The sequence below is a fragment of the Lonchura striata genome, chromosome 3 (assembly GCF_050655825.1).
Source record: "Lonchura striata isolate lonStrDom1 chromosome 3, ASM5065582v1, whole genome shotgun sequence".
NCBI lineage: Eukaryota > Metazoa > Chordata > Aves > Passeriformes > Estrildidae > Lonchura > Lonchura striata.
The window spans coordinates 31,901,953-31,925,671 of NC_140705.1; the positions used below are offsets into that span (position 1 = coordinate 31,901,953).

Here is a 23,719-nt window from a genome sequence, read left to right on the forward strand (position 1 = left end):
CTTGCCTCCAAATCCCTCATTAAACATTTCTTCTTTTATGGAGAAATCTTCTGTAAAACTGCAGAAATCTTCTGTGATGCATCTTACGTGATGGTGTCATGATCCAAGTTCAGAATATACAGCAATGAATTACTGACCCTTCTGGATCTTCCTGAATTTTGAAATAGAGGCCATAGGGCTTACATGTGCTCAAATTTCTTCAGCTAGTGTGAGATACTGCCAAAGCAACACTAACTCCTCTGCACAGATTGCAAGAATTTTATCTTTCTTTACATTCATTGAGGGTAAATAAAGCTATGATACATTGCAAATAAGGAATTATTGTGGCAAATCCATCAGCTGAATCCTTGGCTCACAGGCATAACTATATTCCAACAATTACATAAGCTGAGCTGTACTTATTTCTATTGAAAAGTTACAAATAAAAAATATATGCAAAAGAAAGCAGATAATAGAAATATACTTTACACATACTCTTTTAGGTCAGTGTGAATGTGAATACGCTATAGCAAACGGACTGTGAATGTTTCTCTCTTGCATTCTTAAATACATTAGATTCATAAGTAACTTATGGCTATAAGTGAGTTATTGTTGTGCTATTAAATTCTATAAGAATCTTTTGTTAAATTGTTTAAATTAGTCTATCCATTAAGTGCTGTTAAGTTTAGGTACTGTTAAAACCTCTAAGCCTAAACTGTTGGTCAAGTCCTGGGCTAAGTTTGGCAAGGTGCACTCCAAACCTTATGATTCAACAGAAGAGTCTCCCTTATTCCTTTTTATCCCTACCCTTTCCCATCCTTACCCTTTTTCTATCCCCAGCCTCCACATAAATAATTTTACGTTGATTGTTTAGTCTGACCATTTTAGTCTGATTTTTCTGTATGTGCTTTTACATGTATAAGTAATAGAGTGAACTTTGCCAATGACCTTTGTCATACTTTCCCTTTTATATTAAACCTGCTTTTGCTGATACCTTTACCAGTGATTCTTTGAACAACTTAAAACACTCATTCACAACAGTCTTAAAATCCCATAAGGTTTTTCAAAATAGAAGCTCTTTACAATGCAGCTATTAAAGCCTTTTCAAGGTTAATGAATAGAAGACTGAATCTACATCCTAGTCCTGGTCCAAGATGCCAACTCAAATTAACATTGTTAATCACCTGTCAATGTGCATCTACTAAAACATGAGAGTCAGTTTTAAAAGTAAGAATCTAGTTGTCTCCAAAATGGAGTAAATAAGCCCAAACTGATGTTTGAATAATTCAGAACTTTAAAAATAAACTTAATAATACTTCCAGATATAGAAAATCCTTATGTCCCATAAATTTAAATTACCTAAGAAAATTTGCAACAAATATCGTTAAACTCTTAAGAGAATCCTTCACCATTGCACCAACATGTTGTTCAAGAGGATTTTGTTTGAGGAAGTTAGAGGTAAGAACTTTTTATTTAATCATGAAAAATTTATTGCAATGTTAACTACAAAGAGCCCACTCCTACTCCATAACCATTAAAATGCAGGAAGTCACCTATTCAATAATGCAGAATTGTTGTGTATTAAAAATTTAAATCTATAAATATTAATAGAACACAGGTCAGTCTCTTAACGAACAGAGGTATCTGTACACACAGCTATTGTTGTAAGCCTTAAGGGGTGTACATTAGTTATGACATAAAGAAAAACAGTCATGTTAAAAAGCAGTTGTCCAAAAAAGGAAGTTTTGTTCCTTTTTTCAGATGAAAGACAAGGACAATAAATCCTATACTAATCCCAGTGTCTGCTTGTCCTTTGGGAAGGCAAAAGTCCTATTTCAATCTAACAAGTCAAGGTGTTGGAGTCAGTTTTACAAGAGCATGGCATAGAAGTGTTTATAAGTGACAGCAAAGTCACCTTCTGCAGCCTTGCTCCTTTACACCACTTTGGCTGTATCAAGAGGTCAGAAACATGATAGTGCTTTTCAAGAGACTGAAAAGACCTGGACAGTGTATGGCAAATGTATCCAACATCAACAGAGAAGTGATTGCCATGAAGAAAATTCCCAGGTTATCACAGTCTGGATATTTATAAGCCCCAGGAACAGGGAAGCTGAGAGTGTTTTTAGTATTGCCTATGAGCATAAAACAAACTTCAAGTACTGGAAAGCTACCTCTAGCTCGTCAGCAGTGAATCCTGTGGATGTTGTCAGCTCTTGTAGGAGATATTTGTAGCCCTTCCCAGCGTAAACCAAGCTGACATCCCTCAAGCACTTTCCAGCCCAGCCAGGGTGGCTAGTTAGCAGCACAGGTTGAGTGGTGGCTGCAGGGACGTGACCTGAAAGCAGAGAGGAGCTGGGACAGCACACACAGCACGGGCCTGTCCGGGCTGCATCTGGAGAAATGGGTTTGCTTCTTTACTTGCAGCTCTCAGCCACTCTAGGAAGCCACTGGAACATGGCCATTATCTGTGTTTGCCACATTGGTGACACTGTGTAATGTTGCAAAAGCAGGAAGACAAAAATGTCTGCTGCCTGCAGCTGAAGGGTGAGCTGTGGGTGGCTGTGTCCTCTTCAGCTCCCAGGGACAGGTCTGCTGTTTGAGAAATAGAAAGAGAAATAGGAATAGACAGACCACTGGTCTATCCAAGGAGGGCATCTTTCATGTTCCTATTTCCATCCCTTGCCTGATCCGAGATATCCCTCCCCAGCTTTGTAAGAATACAAATGCAAAAATGGAAGGATTTTTCTTTTTCTTACAGGCTGTCAGTTCTTCCTCCTGTCCCCCTTAGGCAGAGCAGCAAGAAACTGCAGGCTGGAGCAAAGGAATAATTCCCCAACACACTACAGGGAAAGCTGATAATCTCAAATGTATTGTCCTTTGGCAGCACATCAGGAAAGCACATCTGTCTTCACCATTTCTCACAATGGCAGTGTTGAACACTTCACATGGCTCTGCAGGGTGCTCCTTCAGCCCTGCTCTCTGAGGGAGCACCTGAGGCCAGAGGACCCATGGACTCTCTGCTTCAAAGCATGATTTAATATTAGGCTTCATTCAATTTTAGACTAATGACAGACACAAATAGTATCACAAGACCAGTGGAATGAGGAAAATACAAACTTGGTGGTGACAACACTTCAGTTAATGAAATGTTTTAAATTAGAAATAGTGGCTTGAAATAGAATGTTTGTTAGGCAATCTGAGCCTGTTTAGAAATACTGTATTTAGTTGAATCTGAAAGTGAAAAGTAATTTCCTAGCTGTGTGTTTGTCCTAAACTTCTTCATCTGCATTTCTAAGGGCTCTTAATATGCTACTTTGTTGAGTGCTCCCTGCTTTTAATGATGTGACAACCCTGCAAAGATTGATGGTTGCTATTAATATATAAGAGAACATACAGGTCCCATCTGAATATCTGTATATCTGTTTCAGAATAGAAATGGAATAGATTTGGCCACATAGAAATAGAATAACCACTGCCGAAGCTAGTGCCAGATCTCCATTCTCCTGAAATTTTCCCCTCTTAGGATGACTATTTCTATCCCATTGTGACATTTATCCCATTTCTGATTCCAATTTTTGAGCTCTGTAATATCACAGCCAAATATGGCACAAGTTGTTCTAACTTGGACCTTGGCAGGAGAAAGAATTCAGCATGTAGCAGCAGTTAATAATTTTGAAGTACAAGGTTAAGTAGTCCGAGATTAGAGAGGAAGAGATGAGCAAAGCACTTCTTATTGATTTGATACAGACAAGTCAACTGTATTCATTTGCAACCAGTATCTTGTAATAAAAGATAACAAAACAACATAAAAACCTTTTCTTTTGTATGTTTTACCCTGGGTTGCTCCCAGGACTTCTCAGTTTGTTCCAGTTCACTATTCATTTTCTCACACTTGGGTTCATACCATCTCATGTAACTGTGCTTGATTAACACCACTGCCATTCTTTATCTCTTTAATTTACTAGGCTTTTTGTTCTTTCATCAAGTAATTGGATCCTGTCTTTTTTTTTTTTTCTCAGTTTACAGTATGATCTTTTAGAAACACCGAACCTGGTTGCTCCTTATGCCTAGTTACTTGGCCTCATTTTTTAAATTTTGTTTTCCTTCCTTCTTTTCTTCTTCATGACAAATTGTGGTTTTTGGCTATTAATGTTTATCATATGTCTATTGTTGGACAATTATAATTAATAAATCCAGCTTTATCATTCTATGTGCACTCACACAAAGAGTATGGGCATGGAAGCAAGGAGGATGTGGCTTTCCATTTATGGATGGTGTTTTATGGACAGAAATGCCCCTATTTCTGGAAAGAAGACACATATGTTTAGCATTGGCTCCCTAGAGAGACTAAGAGTATTATCTGTAGAACCAAGTTCCCTGCAAGAAAAACCAGTGGGATTGCTCCAGGAAAAAATACAACCTAATGTCTGTGTGGTATTTCAAAAGTTCACATTTTTTCATTCTCAGCATTTGTCCTTTCAGAAGAATAGAGGGCATCTAACAAATACCAGTCTATCAGTCTGTTGGGGCTAGTTGATGGCTTCAGTGATGAAAGTACAAAACTTGTGATGAATCTGAGGAGTTTTATTCTTTTGTCTCTTATGGGAGCTTTTGCTTAATTGAACTATATTGCCCGTTAGCTAAAGGCAGTTTTCTTAGTGCATGCCCACATCAAAACACCAGCTGACACAAAGGAGAACACTGAGAAAAGAGACAGGCTCAGTCTCCAAATCTATGCAGACTTGTTATTGATGGTCACTCATTGTATTGACAGTTTTGTGTGGCTTTTGCTTCTGAGCCAGCATGGCATCTCCTCAGTATCTGCCCTGTCTTTGCAGGGTAATGGGGCGTAGCTAAACCGTACCTTGGGATTTACAAGATCCAACTTGTGTATTTCACTAGAAATCTTCATTTAAAAAAATTTGGATTTACAGTGACAAAAAGAAGCAAAACCAACAATTATTATATATAAATACCATGACATTTTATTTGGAAGACAAGAGAAGACATGGTTACCTATGATACATTACCTAGATACAGAGGCATAAATGCTGAAACTTTTGTATTTGAGCACATATCACAGCAACAAAGTAGAAATTCTGTACTGTATAATAGTTTTTATTTAAAATATATCTGCAGTCCTCCATAGCATTCACAGTGATTTACAGGATTCCATTTGTATGCTTTTTACAATTTACGCTATTTGTTGTAAGCATTGAAGGTTGACTGGAAGCTATTAACACCTATTTATCACAGTATTTTGTGCAGAAGTCAGATGGTAGCTAATGTTAATGCTTTTGGAAGAGATTTGTATGTATATACATAGCCATTCCCCAAGCAATATTCAGAGTTGATTAAAAAAAAAAGTGAGAGAAGTAATTCCTTCTCTTTGTCATTTACCCTGAACAGACAAGTCAATTGCATAATATGCAGCTACTAAGGCTTATTTGACCAGAACTGGTGATAATAAATGAAAAGAGGAACAAAAAACTCAGGTTGCCATCCATCTACAAAGGCATTTTTTCAATGGTTAAATATAAAGTCATTTAAACAATTTTGGCATTAGGAAAAAAATCCCAGGGAGACACAAAAAAAAAAAAGTAAATATAAAGCATGATGAAAACAGATTGTTCCTTCCCTTCAATATCTGAAAGTAACATTCCAGCCACAGATCTATACTGACAGAGAGGGGTAAAACTTTTTTAAAAAACTCAGGCAGATTCTCAAGTACATTTATATTTTAATGGTTTGGGCAGAGACAAAGTAGTATTAGATTTCAGTAAGCCAAACATTACAGTTTTGTCATGTCATATATACAATATTGTATTTGAGTTTTTCTAAATAATATTATCAATTTACAATTAGAGAAACTTCTATAATTAGATGGTGAATTGACTTAGCCTATGAATGTGTACTCTTGCAACCATGCTGATGGTGTTCAATTCAATAATTGGATAGATATTAGAACAGCAAGTAGGAATCCATGTCCATGGAACATGCTTTGTGTGTGTTTGTGTGCCATGCGTGCACATTTTATAAAATTTGGTTTCTTCAAACTGTAAATTAGTTGCTATTCTCAGAGGTACTATATCAGACTGCGTGATTAAGAATACAAGAGGTTTTCCATTACAGAAATTATCTGTACTTCTGCTTTCTCAGGGAGAAATCCAAACTGTGGTACGCAGTACATTTTGTGCTGGCTTCTAGAACAGGCCGGGTCATACCTTTACTAAGCAGGCACTGATTGTTCTAGAGTATAGCTGGAATATAGTCTGGTATTTAGCTATGTGGGACTAATATCAAACTGTGCTTCCTGGGCTTACTGAAAACATGCATGTAAGAAAGTTTAGTTCAATCTGATGTGATACTGTCCTCATTGCCCAGCTCTTCTCTCAGCTGTACTACTCATATCACGTATAACAACTGTTAGTGTGGTCTGACAGAATCTGTGCCACTACTGCAAATGCTTTGTCTTTCTGTGTATTCCAAAACTGTATATTGAAAAATTTAATGGGTAATTGCATATTAAATTTTATGCCTGTGGATCATATAATTTTTATCTCAGCTCCAAATACATTTAAATTTTTCTGTGTTTTAACCATAGATTAAAATGTCATTGTGAACAATTCTACCATTATCTCAATTAGATGAATGTATTCCTGTTAGTTGGTTAAATTACTCTCTTATTGTGTAAGTAACAATTGGCATACATTAATTCAAATTTTTAGGGAGGCACTACCATGAATAAAACCCCTCGGGAACACATCTCCCTGCTGTTGTGTTCACAGCTCTTTAATTTCAATGACTTCTTATCTCAAAATTCAGCACAAAAGAGCTAAAGACTAAAGACATTTTAAGCTGCTATAAAATCTAACCAATTTCAAAATGCTTAGAACTGGCCTTGCTCGTCACCTCTAATATTGTCACAGATTCATAGAAAATCAGAGCAGGATTCCTTCATGGGATCGTTTAGTCATTTAAAGAGACTCAGGGGCTGTCACTGAGCTCAGTGACAGCAAATCACACATTAGGAAATATAGTTCCTGGTGCTGAAAAATTACTCAACTATAAATAAGTTTTTAGAGAGGTTGTGTTTTTTGTTCCACAGTAAGAGATATTTCTCATTTTTCTTTTTACACTCCCTGTAGTACACAGTGGATGCAGTGTTTTTCCAGATGCCAGGTGCTTCCAGTGAAAACTACTTTTGCCTTCTAGTCAGCTATAACTTTTTTAGGGTACCCCAGGGCCACAGCAGAGCTCTGCTTCTCAGAGCATTCTGTTAACCTCCCTCAAGCACAGTCCAGTCTGTAAACATCCCATTTTGCTCATGTTTATGCCTGAGTGAGGAGCCCATCCGCTTAACAGATGTGCTAACAAGGGGGAAAAAATGAAACAGTATTGACCAGTTGTCATGGTTTGACACTGGCCAAACACCAGGCACCCACAAAAGCCATTCACTCACCCTCCTCTGTTAGAGTTGGGCAGAGGAGAGAAAATTTAATGCGGGTTCATGAGTTAAGGACATGGAGAAAACACTCCAAGAGTAAAATAGGCTCAAGTTCTAGGTACAAAGTGAGTTTATTACTAACAGAAGAGGATAATAAGAATTAAAATAAGCCCTTACAAACACCTTTTTTTCCTCAACCCCTCCATCCTTCCCACTGATATCACAGGGAGACAGGGAGTGGAGGCTTTGGTCAGTTCATCACCCAAGCTTTTCTTCCACTGCTCTGTGAGAGGAGTCCTTCCCCTGTGAGACCATAGGGTCCCTCCCATGGGAGGCAGTTCTCCATTAAATTCTCTAGAGTGGATCCAGCCTCACAAGCAGCAGTCTTCCCAAAAAGGGCTGCAGGTGGATCTCTGCACCCCCCGTGGACCCCCATGGGCTGCAGTGGCACAGCTGCCTCACCATGGTCTCACCACAGCCTGCAGAGGAATCTCAGCTCCAGAGCCTGGAGCATCTCCTCCTCCTCCTCTCCACTGACCTTGGTGTCTCCATGTTGTTTCCCTCACAGGTTCTCACCTCCTTCTCCTCTCTGACTGGAATTTAAACTGTGCCATTACTTTTGTTTTGATTTCCCCTGAACTATGTCAACACAGAGGCATTGCCAACCTCTCTCATTGGCCCAGCCTTAGCCAGCAGCATGGCCATCTTCAGAGCCATCAGAAATTAGCTCTGCTAGACATAGTGGAAGCTTCTAGGAGCTTCTCACACAAGCCCCCTCTGTGCCCACCCCCAAAAATCAGGCTGTGCAAAACCAACACACCAATGAAAAAAATAATGGCAGCTTTGAGTGCTTAGTGATTCCTCTTGGGCTTTTTTCTGTGTAATTTCTTCAAAGAACAAAAATTTTGTTCTGTGCTGAATAATCTACCTTGGAGCTTAAACTTACCATAAAGCAGATTTGCTTTCAGGTGTATACTGGCATTCATTTAGGTCCCTCTTGCCATTCCACTGACATGTTTAACTGCTTCTGAAGTATCCTTGCAAGCTCTCTTGAAGATTTTTGTTAAGCCTCTGCTTATTGCATTATTATTTCTTGCTCTAGGGTGCACCTCATGCTTGTTGCTTTGACTGTGGCTTTGTAAAATTCTACCTATCCTTTCAGGCTGGGATAGAATCAAGCATTGAGACCATTCTATAGTGTATTAGGACACCTTGTTCAGGCTTGTAGAAGTCTGTGAAAATCCATATTAACACATAATTTAGAAACTTCTGGTTTGCTAATCCTAAATCAAGGTACTAAAGGGCTCCTTAATGAAGCAGACGCCAGAAACTCCTCCATGGAAAAAGCTCAACTCAGAGTACAAAGACATGATGTATGGCAGTGCTGCTCTCCTCTTATGAATTTTTTTTGCCCAGCATAAGTGGCAGCTCCTCGGCTTGTTCTGGATTTATTGCTAGCTGTGACTCCATCAGAACAGCTGTGCTGGTGGCTAATTGTACACTGGCCTCATGTTGTCAGGGTTTGATGGACATTGTGCATCAAAGCCTCTTACACCTCATTTTCCAATCTGACTGAAGTCTCACAGCCAAGCCCAGATGGAATGGATTTTGTGTTCTCTGCATTAAATTTTAGAGTTTATCTGTAGAAATGCTGGATGATGTGGAATTAACTGCAGGACTTTAATTTTGCTGCAAAGTTTGACTTCTATGTACAACTCCCTGCATTGCCATGAGGGATGCTGACTACCATTTAGTTGCTATTTCTTCTAGCATCATTAGTTACACTTTCAGCTCACCCTTGTACTCCATCCACCTAATTCAGGAGTTTATCAGTACATTACATCTGTCTTAAGGAAATGTACAAAAAACATTACACTTTTTTAATTATTATTGTTACCTAAATGCTAAATAAGCATTGTTTGGTGATACATCAGAAAAGCCATATACAAATGTTTGCTACAGTAATGGTCAGAGGGCTGGAGCACCTCTCCTATGCCTGGAGGAGGGAGGGCTCTAGGGATACCTCAGTGCAGCCCTCCAGTACCTAAAGGAGAACTACAAAAAAGCTGGAAAGGGAATTTTCACAAGGGCATGGAGTGATAGAATGAGGAGGAATGGCTTTAAACTGAAAAGGGGCAAATTTAGATTAGCTATTAGAAAGACATTTTACTGTGAGGGTGGTGAGGCAGTGGCACAGGTTGCCCAGAGAAATTGTGGGTGTCTCCTCCATGGACCTGTTCAAGGCAAGGTTGGATGGGGCTTTGATCAACATGGTCTAGTGGAAGGCAACCCCTGCACACAGCAGGGAGTTTGGAAACTAAGGTTTTTAAGGTTCTTTCCAACCCAAACCATTTTATGATTCTATGATTCTAATTTAATATTTCAGAGTTGTCTAGCACTGAGGACAAAAGTGTATACTTGGCTTGTGATAAATCTTTTGGCATAGTCATCCAGAGCTCATAGATTTTTGACTTATGCTACATTTGTTGACATTGTTCCTGGCTTCTAAATAATTTACTTTAGTTCCCAAATAAAGCCTCATTTGAAGTATATAGTTCTATGAAAATATAGCTATGTGCAGTTTGAGTCTGTTAACTTCAGGAAAGGATAACTAGCATTTTATCACTGAAATTTTTAAGGAAATACCTGAGTAAGCATTTAGCAGTAGAAAAATGCCACTTTCATTAGTGTGTGGAGTGAAAGGATTTGGGAGGTTTGGGTTATTTATAGAGGGGGGCAAGCCAGGTGCTGCTACATATAATGGTTGCCTGGTAACACATCTAGGATTACAAGATAGCAGGGTCATTGATGTAGGCTTATTTCATCAGTAAAAGAGAAAAGAAAGGAAAAAAACCCAAACCCACACCAGCAAACTGTTCCCTGGCAAGTAGTGTTTTTCAGTGCTTTGTGAGCAATTCAGTAATGCCAGGCTTTCAGAAATATGTGCTCTAGAAATGAAAGACCAGAATAGAGGCTTGTTAGTTATTGCTTTTGTTGTATCAGTAAGAAACCAAGTTTTGCCTTTGGGCTTGGATTAGGTTTATTTTCATTTGCCTTGCATGTCAGTTTACAAATACTCAAGAAGCTTTACATGATTCTCTGTATGCCATTCTACTTTAATAAATATTTGTTGATATTCTGATTGTTATATCTTTGGAGCTGATCCTAAGAGGATAACTGAAAGCAAAAAATATTTAATAAGATCACTCTTGTATTCAGCTATTACCTCTCATCATTAAAAGTGGCAGATTAGATTCTACAAGCTGTAAATGGGTGAGCTTTTGTACACATGTGTATTTAAAGCTATATTTAGGTATTCAGTTGCTGAAAAAATACCCTAGCTTGCAAAGTCATTGAGCACTTACAATGAACATTGTTTGTCATGGGCATTTTTGATCCTCATAATGCCTTGGTTTGAGCAGTGTTTGACTATTTTGGCATAAAAATATGCTTGAAATTGTTGGTTAGCAAATATAGTTGTCACTGCCATATTTATTTTTCCTCTTTTTTTTTTCTCTGAATATGTCCTACCTTTCTGCCACAAGTTATTTTGCAAATGGATTCTCAGAGGCACAAACTCTTCCTTTGAAGTCTTTCAGCTTTCCCAAATTTTATTCCAGTCAGGGCTGGGAACTCATCCTACATCATAATTTGTTGTTTCGTTAAAGCTCTGGTGTAAACAGAAATCAATAATGACTGATGATGAAACCCACTGACTCTTGAGTTTCTAGTGCAGTAATATTAATATTCCCAAGTTTTGGGTGTATGGACTCAGCCTGTGACCTCGCAGCTGTGACCTGTGCTAAAGCAGAGCGCATGAATCATAAAAAAAAACTTGTCATAGATACAGAAGGGGAGAGAGGGACTCTCTTTTGCTGCCTTCTGGACTCAAGAAACTGAGAGACAATCAAACTGGCGAGTATAATCCTCTAGAGCAACTTACTCAAATAGCCAGAAGGCTCAGCCTGTAAAATAAAGGTCTTTTTTCTCAGGCACAGGCCCTACAACTCTTTTCATTTGAGGAGAGTGTAGGAGTGTGTGCGAAGAGTCATATTTTTGTTTCCTGATCTATTATCCTGTTCAATAAATGCTTGTGTATTCATAGAATCATTTAGGTTGGTAAAGACCTCCAAGATCAAATTACCATCATGTGAACTAAACCATAGAACCAAGTACTATGTCCAAATACTTCCTCAACACCTTCACAAATGGTGATTCCATCACTTCCCTGGGCAATCCATTCCAATGCTTGGTCACCATTTCAGGAAAGGAATTCTTCCTAATGTTCAACCCTGGCACAGCTTGAGGCCATTTCTTCTTGTTCTGTCAGTGGTTGCCCAGAGAAGAGACCAACCCCCCACCTGGCTATAACTACCTTTCAGCTAGCTGGAGAGAGCGACAAGGTCTCTCCTGAGCCTCCTTTCTTCCAGGCTAAACAACTTCAGCTCCCTCAGCAGCTCCTCAAAGGATTTCTGTTCCAGCCCTTTCACCAACTCCATTGCCCTTCCCTAGACACCCTCCAGTGTGTCAAAGTCTTTCTTGAAGTGAGAGGCCCAAGTACAATCATTGCCCTGGTTCTACTAGCCACCCTATTTTTCTATACAATCCAGGATGCCACTGGCCTTCTTGGCCACCTGGGCACACATTGGCTCATGTTCAGCCTCTGCCAACTAGGATTCCCAGGATCTTTTCTGTCACAGTTGAGACAACCATGATACACAGAGTAACACCATACAATTTCAGAAGGCTTCAAGCACCTACCATACAGAGTAACACCATACCCCATCAGGAGGCTTCAAGTGCCTGTGCTTTTTTTTTTTTTTTTTTTTTTTTTTGGCTGTTCAGTGCACCCTTTTATACCCTTCAAGTTCATGCATTGCACCTGTGTGGTCTCAGTACCCTTTTGTGATAGGTCAGTGCACCTCGGCACAGCATGTCTCATTACCTTCAGTACTGTTCACCTGTCCTGCACAGCTGTTGCCCATTGGGGATGAGGCTTGATCACAGCCCCACTCCCAGTTACCACAAACTCTGTGCCTACACTTTTCCACCAGGCAGCTTTTCAGGCACTCTGCCCCCAGCCTGTAGTGCTATTGGGGATTGTTGTGACCCAAACACAAAAACTAAAGAATTTCATCTTATACTGCATTGTATAATTTTGGCCTCAGACCCTGTCCAGATCCCTCTGCAGAACCTTCCTCCCTCCAAGAGATCAACACTCCCACCCAATTTGGTGCCATCTGCAAACTGACTAAAGGTGTACTCAATCCCGCCATCCAGATCATTGATAAATGCATTAAACAAGAGTGGCCCCAATATTGAGCCCTTGGGAACCCCACTAGTGACCAACCACCAACTGGATGAAGCTCCTTTCACCACCACTCTCTGGGCCCAAGCATCAGGTAGTTTTTAACCCATCGAAGAATGCACCCATCCAAGATGTGGGTTGCCAGCTGCTCTGAAAGAATACTGTGGGCCCAGTAGCAAAAGCTTTACTGAAGTCCGGGCAAACAACATCCGCAGTCTTTCCCTCATCCACTAGGCAGGTCACCAAATGATAAAAGGATATCAGGAAGGTCAAACAGCACCTCCTTTCCAGAGTTCCTTAAGTCCCCTGGAAGATTTTTATATCAGTACTTTTCCATGTCTGCTAGGAGCAATTTCAACATCATATACAGAATGTAAATACAGATTCTTGTGAAAAGGAATAAAATAGGAGAATTACTGATTTTGATTTGAGCTATTTTGTAACACTCCATTCTTACTTCTCTTTAAGTGGTGACCTGCATTCTCCCTGAGAAGCAGAACTGACTTTCATTCACCCTTTCTTCACAGGAAAAACTTCATCCCTTCACACTACTCATGTTTGTGCCATGTTTTGATCCATATGAAGTTGCAGGTTTTGATTGACAATTTTTTATCAGTATGAATAAGTAAATATGAAAATTTTACCTTCATTATAAAAATGGAGCAATTAAACCATTACTTCATGCAGGTATTGTCACTCTATCAGTCCAGGTTTTTTCTACTGGAAGCTTTGTAGTTTGTAGTTTTGGTTTCTAGTAAAAAGTATTTACTTTTTAAATTTGCTTTGTTGCTTTTTTTCTAACCAGCATTCTTTAAGGTCTTGTTTCAAATACTTTCTTATAATTAAATAAATAGGAGAATCTCTTCCCTGCTTTCCATCTCCATTGAAAATAAAAATAAAAAGAAAGTTTTTCTCTTGAGTATTCCAATTCTTTTAATTACTATCTCAAATTTGATTTAGGGTTTTTTGTTGTTGTTGTTGTTGTTGTTGCTCAAAGTAATTTTGCTTGCCGGCAATTAGAGATAGGTGTTGTGCAATAAAGAATGGGAGAAACCTCAGCAAAATTGTTTCCATGGTGTTTAGTCAGATCTGCATAACTGTTGCTTAGTGAGGAAAATAAGACAAGAGTACTCAAAAGCAGAAAAACAGGGGTCACTTGAAGTTCTGGGTTTCAAACTAGCCACACCTTCCATCCAGCCTGCTGAGTTGGTGTGCCACAACATGGATGGGGTATATTACCAAAGCAAATTTGTTCAAAATTCTCAGTCTGAATAACAGATTCTTATATTATTCTGTTTCCTTTTACTTTGTTATTTATGAAGAATAAAATATGCTGAAAGCATGATTTATGAGGAAGTAGATCTAAAGAACTGCCTTCTTCAAAGCACACCTTTCTTCTCTCAGCTCACTGTGGCATGCAGGATGATTTCATGCCTGAAAAAGCATCCCTGAGCCTCTTTGGTATGGATCCAAAGCTGCAGAGTCACCCAGAAGCTGCCAGAAGCTGGAGACTGGGTACTGCTTGTCCTGGAGCTGCAGCTCAGGGAGTCGCAGTTGAAACTAGTGAAATGTGTTGCAATTCCTTAAAGCTAGAAATACCATTTCTTGCTTCTCCTACTCAAAGGAAGAATGTAAGAGGGAAGTCTCTCTGCAGAACAATCGGTATGTGGGGCAAGCTACCTTATAAAAGGTAGAATTAAAATTTAGAGGTTTTTTGGATGAACCTGTAACCTGGTCATCAAGCTGTACTTATGTAGGGTAACCCTGTATTTAGGAGTTCCCACAAAACTAAGTAGAACTTCCCTCAGAAATTAAGCCAGGACTTTCCCTCTCAAAAAAACAAACAAAGGAACAACCTCACAAAGAGAAGAGAAAGCAAAATATGACGTATCAGAGGCTCTCCCCATGTTTGTGTGGGGCCATATGATGCCTGATATCTGGGAGCTTTCTAAGTCCGTGGCTCACCCTTGTCCCCATGTCCCTTGCAGCTCTTGCTCACAGAGGGACAAATGCCTGCACCATGCCTATGGGGCAGCTGAGTCAAAGGACAGAGGATGGATAGCTCAATTCTGTTCTGTCCCATGCTCCAGTGGGAATAAAAGAGTATGTTTTTGTGGCTCGCAGCAAAGGGCTGCTTATGGGCCCACTTGTCTCTGCCTGTTTATTCACCATGGCTAAGCAGAGCACCTCCAGCAGCACTGCCCAAAGTGTTACACAGTCCTGGACCTCCCCAGGCTCTTCCCCATGTAGCTGTGGTTTTGTCTATTGCATTACACTTCACATTATCAGTCCCTGTTAACTCCATCTTCTGTATATACAGTCTTTCATTTCGCAGTCAAGCTAGTAAAATCCATCTTTTATGTGTTAAGCCAACTTTTGTCCACAAGCACTCCATTAAATCCATCAAATCTATTTTGGTCTTATTTCTGCCATCAGTTCTGCCACATTTTGTGCCAGCTCAGACCAATAACTAAATTATTAAAGCTTGGAGCCCTACTCGGATCATATGGGCACTTTCTGAGCATCATAGGACAAAGGTTAACAGCAGAATGAGCAGTGGAAAATGAAGCACAGAAGGGATGTAGTATAAAGATGTTTTGTAGCATGAATGTACTTATTGTATTTTCCATGTAATTTATACCATTTTCCTCCCAGTTCATTTTGTAATCTAAATCTGAGGATTCAGGCTGGGGAGGAGAATTGCTCTTTTGGAAAAGGGGAAGCTATTTTAAATATTTGAGAATTGAAGTAGAAAGGGAACATGGAGAGAGAGAAGGCTTGAAAATTTGGTCTGGGGAAAGGAATGTGTTTAGTTTTTCTTTTCTTGCACTATAAAATGAGTGCAAAATGAGCAAGATTAAGCAGTATTAGTTTAGAATAATCTCAAAGTTCTATTCAAATGCAGCTAAGTTTTTTTTCAGGAGAAGCTTCATTTTCCATTGAAGAATTATATGATGCCACAAAATAGTAACTAAAGCCTGGATTTGCTCCTCCTGAATTGTGGAGTTAAGTGTCAAGATACCATACTAGAGCAAGAAAAGCACCTTTCAGCCTTTCCAGCTCATGACATCCAGAGTAAGAATCCTAAGCCCCCATGCCTTCCCCAAGATCTCTTGTATTTGATTTATTTCCCTGATGTGAGGAGTATGACCATCTGTACAGAAAGAACTGACCTTTGTGCTAACTGGGGAAGGAACAAACAAAAATGAGTCAAGTGAAATAAACACTGAGGGGTGTTTTTTTAATGGGCAAGTGTGAGGGTAAACTAATCTGAAGTGGCTTGAAACACATAAGCAGGTTTTAGGGATAGAGGTTAAGAAAGAAATCAGGCCTGTGAGTTTCTTGGAGAGTTTGCCAGCTGTTTGGAATGCTGGAGAGATACCACCCAGGGGCAGGAAATGTTGTGTATGCCAATATTGGAAAGCTCATGGGGGATGCAAGATCTAGGTCAAATACAAAAGATAAGCTCTGTGTAAAAAAGTGGCAGAGTGCAACCTTTCATGATTATCTGTCAGTTCCCTGACAGCATTGGTCTGCATGGTCCAGGTTTGGTTCTTTCACCCTCTTCACCTTCAGGGAATCTCCCAAATAGGCACTATTTCTAAGGAAAACCTCATGTGGACTTGTATTTCATACTTAATGCTGCTCTGCATGGTACCTACTACCTTAGGGACAATGATTAAGTGTTCATCAGAAGACAAAATGCTCCTTCTTTATCAAAAATTCTGGTTTCCTTACAAAACTGTATTTAATGTGTATAGATCATCACATTGTTTTATTTGTTTACAAAACATATTTCTCCTCCACAATCTCTGTGAGAAGCATGAAAAGGGGAAGCCTGCTTATTTGTAAGATTAAATTCCTTTTATCTTCCTTGCCACCAGTCTTCACTTGGATAAGACAATGTAGGTTAGGAAGTAAAGCATAGAGTTCCAGTTCTCCACTTTCTTAGTGCAGAATTCTGAGTGTCTTTCTAATCTTTCTTATTATTCCCATCTGTACTCTTAGAATAACTATATTTTGAGATAGGCTAACCTGGGAACAGTAGTCCTAGCACAGAGGACAGCTTGATTTATAATGGGCTTTACAATCTGCTTTTTCTTCATACCAGCCTAATATTTGTAGCCTAATACTTGAAGTCTGATTCTCATCTCTGTTATGCAGTGATCCTTACAAAGCTGTGATTAGTAATTTATGATTGCATCCAGAGTTATTAGTGCATTGAATTTCTTATTGCCGCCTGACTACGCTGCCTATTTCCCCATATTGGTCCTAGTTTGACCTGGGTTTTCTTAACCTATCTAATTTTTCTATCGTGCTGTTTATCACCCTCCCCAGACCTGCTACATATAGACAACCACACAAAACCTTATGAATATATTTGTTGTATCTCAGCAGTCACCTTTTCTAGACAAATTGTCTAGAAAAACAAATTGTCTCACCTTGATCTTTTGAATTTCATTATCAATGTGAGGAATATTATGAAAGGCAGTTTCAAAATCTAAATAAATAACATAAATTAATTTTCCTTCTCTTATAAATACTTTCCTGGCTTTTTGAAAGACTGTTAAATATGTAAGAGGACATGATCTCCCTTCTAGCTTATCTGCCCTTACTGAGCCATGTGGCCATTAATCTTCAAAGGACATATATTTTCTTCATAACCAATTCACAAAGTACAAATTCATAGAATCAAAGAAAGACTTCACTTGGAAGGAACCTTAAAAATCATGTAGTTCCAACCCCCCACTAAATCAGGTGAAATTATTCTAATAGAAATATGTATTTATGAGGCACTAACATTGTATTTGAATAAGAATAAATGCTTTTGAAAATTTAATGCTTTTGATTTATTTCTCATTAGAAAGCAGCATAAAATATAGGCATTATGGAAAATTCTGCATTCAGAAGATAAGTTTCCCCTCTGCGAGCCATTTGTGCAGTCATTAAAAGGGATGCCACATGGTGTTATGTTGATCTTTTAGAACAAGATAGTCATAAGGGAGAACTCAGTACTACTAATTCTTTTAGTTACAGCAACCTTGTAAGAAAAATACTTATAACATTTAGCAAAGATTTTCTTTGGGATCCCTCAGTTGTTATTTTTCTTCACTTACTGAAGAACATGTTAAAGCACACTGTCATGTATAAAATGCTTGACTCTGCTTTAGTGTTGATTTAGAAAAAGTTTCATTGACAACTATAAACCATCGGTTTGAACAGTCTTAAAGACTGGCAGAATGGCTTGTCCAACTAAACAAAAATCAAATTGCCAAGTAGGAAATTAAAACATTAGATCACACTTTTCCTACAGTTTGCCTCTATAATAATAGGTCATTTTTATAATGGGAAACAAATTCCCATATTCTTTGTTTTAACTGGTCGAGACATGTCATCCTAATATGATGATCTTTACATATCCCTACTGTGTTCTTGTCCAATTAAAAATTTTCCACATTTTGAATTGCCAGAACATCTTATTACAAAGAGCTCTACTCCATTTCATTCTAAACAATGAATATTTTTTCTGCACATCATTTCCTTTTATTTTAAATGGAACAAGCTTTCCTAAGCTTTGGAAAAGTCCTGGAGGACCCAAAGTGAAGCATAGTATTTGAAAGGATGATTCAACCCATCTTGAGATAAGCATGAAGACAGATAATGTGCATTGCCTTTGGAAAGCACCTCTCTCCTTACTGACTGTGGAAAATAAACAAAACATCTGCACTGTGCAGGGCAGCACAGATACCTCAGCTTGGTCTTAAAACCAGAAGCATAGTGGCCATTCCACCCTCATGGGACAGTCATTCTGTAAATGCATCAATGTGTCTGACCACAGGATCTCAGTTTGCACCTCTGCTTGACATTTGGAACAGCCTGTAGAATTTTCTGTGGCAATACACTGCAAAAGCTCAGGAGGACGTCAGCTGCAGATGGCAAATCCAGGCTCAGAAGCAGCCAGGAATGTGACTGTATTTTGTCTTTGACACTACCCACAGAAACATGAGGGTGTCACATAAAGGCTGAGATGATAAGGTAATGCTAGAAAGCCTAAAAAGAACCTTCTAACTTTATTAAAATAAAATCACAGGGAGAATAAAATTTCTCTATCAGTTTAAGGATTTTGAGGTTTTAACTGATTATAAAGACATTTTTTAAATGTGTGGCTTCATTTCCCTCTTTTATTATTGAAATCCCTTCTATTACAAAGTGTAGATTTTCTTTGTGTATATAGAAAGACAATTTAAATCAACTTTCATTTTTCATTCTAACAGAGAAAACCAGATTTGCACGGTGGAATGACACTGGAAGAAAAATCTAGTAAAGAATATGGCTTTTACTAAGCTAAAACTGCTACTTATTTATTAATTCTATTGTCATAATGGATTTCTTGACAGAATTAGGTGCAACAAAAGTGGAAGCTTCTCTAATCTATCTCCATGTGCCATTTTACTCAATCACAACATGCTTGCCTGGAGCACAGGTTAGCTGTTTGCTCAAGTTGATCATAGATATTAGATTTATTCTAAACATGACTAATTCTTTTAACCAGATGGCTGTGCAGATAGCTCTTTTTCAATTCTTTTTTTTTTTCTCAGTATTTATTTCATGGGTCTCTTGTTTATATTTATGATGGGATTTTATCCCCATATGTCCATTTTTTATACCTTTTAATTACTTAGACTTGGAATACAACATTTTTTTTTAAAGACTTCACAAAACAGTAAAATAACCACATTGCTACAATTAATGGTCATTTGCATACTCTAATGTCTTTTTTCATAATCTATTTAGAAGTAATTCTGATACCTAATTCAACTAATGTTGCATCCTCTGAGAAATTCCAGAGATATTCTCAGAAAACACAAAAGGTTTGTCCATTCACTGAGCAAAATATTAATGAGATTGAGTTCTCCATCTATCACATTCCTGATTTTATGTATGCAAGTCTCATCACCAGATGGCAAAAGTAAGTGGTCTTGTTCCCACACAGAAATACCATAATTTTCCTTTATACTGGAAATCTGTGTGAATGAACACTAGATTTTGCAAATAATTTTAGTGACTGCACAAATATGTTCCCAGTTTGCGACTATAATTTCAACTCAGGTATTTAAATTTACTTATGTGAATAATGTCACAGAAACTTTATTTTTTGTAAATTTAAGCATACTGCATGCAGAATGTCTCACTATGGATGTCTGTACACAATAGTACTGGCTCTAGTATGTGCTCTGAACAAGAGTTACAAATAATTGCTGAGTTAATCTACATTAGAAAGAAAATATTTTTAACATATGTAACCAGTTTCTTCAGGAAAAAAAAAATGCAACTTTTATTGTAATTGACTATTTGTAGTTAAGTGGCCTGAAGTGAACCTAGATGGTATTGATCCAAGATATCTTCCTGGATGTTGCAAGTCTTTACTGCAGGGAGACCTCTCTCTCTGAGTCTTTAGTTGAGTGCCTCCTTCCATGAACAGAATATTGGTGCTCATCAATGATGTCATCACTTCCAAGCTGCCAGTATGAACATCAGATACATCTACATTATTTTTCTTGGTTCAGGGAATTTTCTTTGTGCTGTTTTGAATTAAATTGAAACTGCTTCCCCTTTGGAGTGGAAACCTCTTAAACCTTTCTTCTAATTTTTTGCTATGAAAAGTAGCACCCACCAAAAAGTCAAAAGGTATTGTTCTCATGTGAAAGCTGTTAAATATTAAACACAGCTTAAATAAAGTATTCCGATTTCTAAGAGTTTATCTGAAAAGCTTCTTAGAGGAAAAAACACTTGTATGCATTAAAAACTAATATTGGCAATGGAGTCACAAAGAGGAAACAAAATTTCTCTCTTATAGTAAAAAAAAATGATACTTTTCTACTCATTAAATCAGAATGCTGTCATCTTGCCATGCAATATAGTTCTGTGGTCCAAATACCAGATTCTAAAACTAAATACAAACAGATTGTGGGGCATGTTCTCAGATAGCCTGGAATGTGATGTGCCTTTCAACGGAGTGGTGGACTCAGGTTGTCCCTCCAGAGGCTTGGAAGATGGTCACTACCCCAGGGCAAGAAAAAAAGTATCTGTGGGTGACAGAAACGTGGCAAAAAGGGAGGAACTGTAGCCCATAGAGACAGTACTGGAATGAGTAGAGACCTGGGTCACCCATAGCCCAAGCCCTTCTGTGGCAGACAGGGATGAGAATGAGTTGGCTGTAACTCAAACCATACTGGGATCGCAGCAGCCAAGCACAGAAGCAAGAATTTGCCTGTGAATATATGAGAGATGGAACAGATTTGCTTATACACAATTTTATTTCTGTTCTGTCTTATTTAGTTATTCTTAGTATTCTCTCTTTAAAGTGCTTCTTATTTTAGTTTATATTTTAATAAAATCTGGCTTTGAGTTGAGTTTTTGGTCTTCTGGTCTCCACCACAAGGCAAGGGTCTCAGAGATATGCATCTCAGAGATTCACCTGTCTCTCCTCTCACTCCACTGCTCACACATCCTTTGCTTAACAGTGTGCAGCATTTGAATTTATCATAATTGACTGCAAATTAGTACTTACATCCTGTGAAAATGCAGGGGTTTTAAAATTTGTGTTGTTAGGCAGAAGAAACGTTGACACTTTTTTTACACAGCTTCCAATTCTCTTTGTATTGTCATTCTAAGCTAAACAACACTTCTTGACATTTTCATGTACGGGGTTCACTGTAAGTTTAAGTGAAGCCTTTAGTTCATCTTCCTCTAATTTACTCTGGATTTTGAGCTGCAGCACTGACTCCTGAAGAGCTCGTCTTTGTGCCACTTTAACTCAACTCTAAGTTTTTTAAGTGAAGCTTAACTGTCTTGTTGTTGCGTAATGCTGCCCCATAGTAATTATTTAATCACCCAGTCATAAGCTGAAATACTTCAATATCTGCTTTTGGGTTTGAGTTTGTCATTTCACTGGGTTTTGAAAAACTCCCAATAAAGTCTATATGTCATTTATAAAATATTTAGTTTAATTTAAGACATTCCAAATAAAGAAATTCCTCAAATTATTTAATAGTTACTATATTTCTTTAATCCTAGCATTATGGGACACTCTTGTTAGAATTTATTTATGTTTTCTCCCAATAGTTTGCTTTTCTAATTTGGATTTAGTCTTAGATTATCCAGGAACTTGGGAAAAATCTCCAGACATTCTGAGTGACTTTTGCTTACAGAAATACTCCTCCCCCTTCTCTCTCTCGACCCCTCCCTCCCCCACCACAGACAGTTATAATATTATTGACTTTGTAAAGTATTTTGTTACAAACATGGGAATATTATTAGGTAACTTATGAAGTCCATGCATTTCAAAATATACACTATTAGCTTCAGTAGCCTACTCAAACCAGAGATCTACTTCAATTTCTGGAAAAAATGTAGTGGTTTTGGACTCTGACCCCCTGCTTCTCTGTTGGAGTTCTCCCACCTTATCTCCTCCTTCACAGCATTTCCTCTCTTCCCCACTAGGTTTGTGTGGCTGTTTCCACTTACTCCACAAGTACCACAAATATGAATTCTTGAGGACTGGGAAGGGTCATCCAGAAAGGCTCCTTGCTACTGTGGGAAAGACACAGATAATTGTGGGTCATCACATTTCATTACTTGTTTATTTATTTGTAGGTTGAGATCCTGATTATGTAGTCTGAATTGATTCAAAGTGAGCTAAAGGTCAAACTCATTTTGGCCAGGCAGTTGAGATGATTTGTAATTCATGTTTCTCCAGTTTTAGGCAGGGTCAAATACTTAAGGGAGATATGGCTGGGATGTTAACAGGTTCCTAACCTAAAGTACATGGGAATATTTTCACTATACATTCTTTTTTCTTCTTTTCCTTTTCCTTTTCCTTTTCCTTTTCCTTTTCCTTTTCCTTTTCCTTTTCCTTTTCCTTTTCCTTTTCCTTTCCCTTTCCCTTTCCCTTTCCCTTTTCCTTTTCCTTCCCTGTTCTGTCCTGTCCTGTACTGTCCTGTCCTGCCCCGGCCCTCCCCCTCCCCCTTCCCCTCCCATTTATTTTTTAAAACAAAGAACATACAGGAAAGGTAAATGAGAATATCCTATTTCCTCATGCACATACATAGAATCATAACTGTTATAACTTTGTGTATGTGTACAGACAGGCATATCTATTTATATACATCTTAACCCTATTATGGATTATTAGGAGAGGATTTAATAACTGTTCTATGAGTACCACTCTGAATATTCTGAAAACTATTAAATAATGCATTTTTACACTGATATTATGTCAAGTAGTCATAGCATTTGTAGCATTCTCTGTTCTAAGTGTCTGTAACCCATAATCACTATATAATGAAATTATTATTTGTGTATACAATTTTGTGCATACTATGTTGCCTGCAATAAGTGTGCTTACATCTGAGAAAAGGCAAAAAAATAATATAAAAATATTTTTCTATAATACTTTGTTTCAATGCTTTGACAATTTGACTTCAGATTTGTGATGTTATCTTTTGTTTTCACAATGCCAAGTCATGATATACTCCAAATTATTGAATATAAAATTATTTTCTTGTAACTTATGCTACCAAGGTCTCATACTGAAAAATTTTCAATATTTCTATGGGGAAGAAATAGTATTTTTCAGAATGTGCCGGTCTGGAAAATATCCTAATGCATACAGTGTCTTTAAGTCGACAGGCGCTTCAATTTAAGTAATATCTATCTGCAGTGTGACAAGCCTGAAGTAACTGGATTACCTGTCTAGTAGTCTAATGAGAAACCCCAGAGGTAACCATGGAAGTCCACAGGAAACAAAGCTTAATTTGTCTATGTGACCTTGTGCGTTAATCTAGATTAGTTGTTTGATGGTTTCCAAAACCCTAATCAGTTTAACAGCCACCCTGTAATAAGCTCCCAGTAAAAATTCTTCCTCCATCTACCAATTTTTATTTTTAAGAAGGCAAAAATTGGGCAGATACAGAATGAAAACT

General features: G+C 38.1%; 1 protein-coding gene and 1 long non-coding RNA gene across 6 annotated transcripts in view; one reads left to right on the forward strand and one right to left on the reverse strand.

Annotated features, from left to right (window-relative positions):
* Window positions 1–2,954, reverse strand: part of LOC146767834 (uncharacterized) — an 80,640-nt gene extending 77,686 nt beyond the window's left edge. Inside the window, exon 1 of the long non-coding RNA XR_014953643.1 lies at window positions 1–2,954. This is a non-coding gene — a long non-coding RNA (uncharacterized LOC146767834).
* MEI4 (meiotic double-stranded break formation protein 4) overlaps window positions 1–23,719 on the forward strand; it is a 145,870-nt gene that overhangs the window by 21,246 nt on the left and 100,905 nt on the right. Inside the window, exon 1 of one of the 5 annotated variants that reach the window (XM_085574767.1) lies at window positions 2,376–23,719. This exon is cut by the window's right edge and continues 9,270 nt beyond it. The exons of the other annotated variants lie outside the window; for them this stretch is intronic. The gene's annotated coding sequence lies outside the window, so the exon portion shown is untranslated. Of the gene's footprint in view, window positions 1–2,375 lie in introns of those variants that run through there. 5 annotated transcript variants of the gene reach the window in all.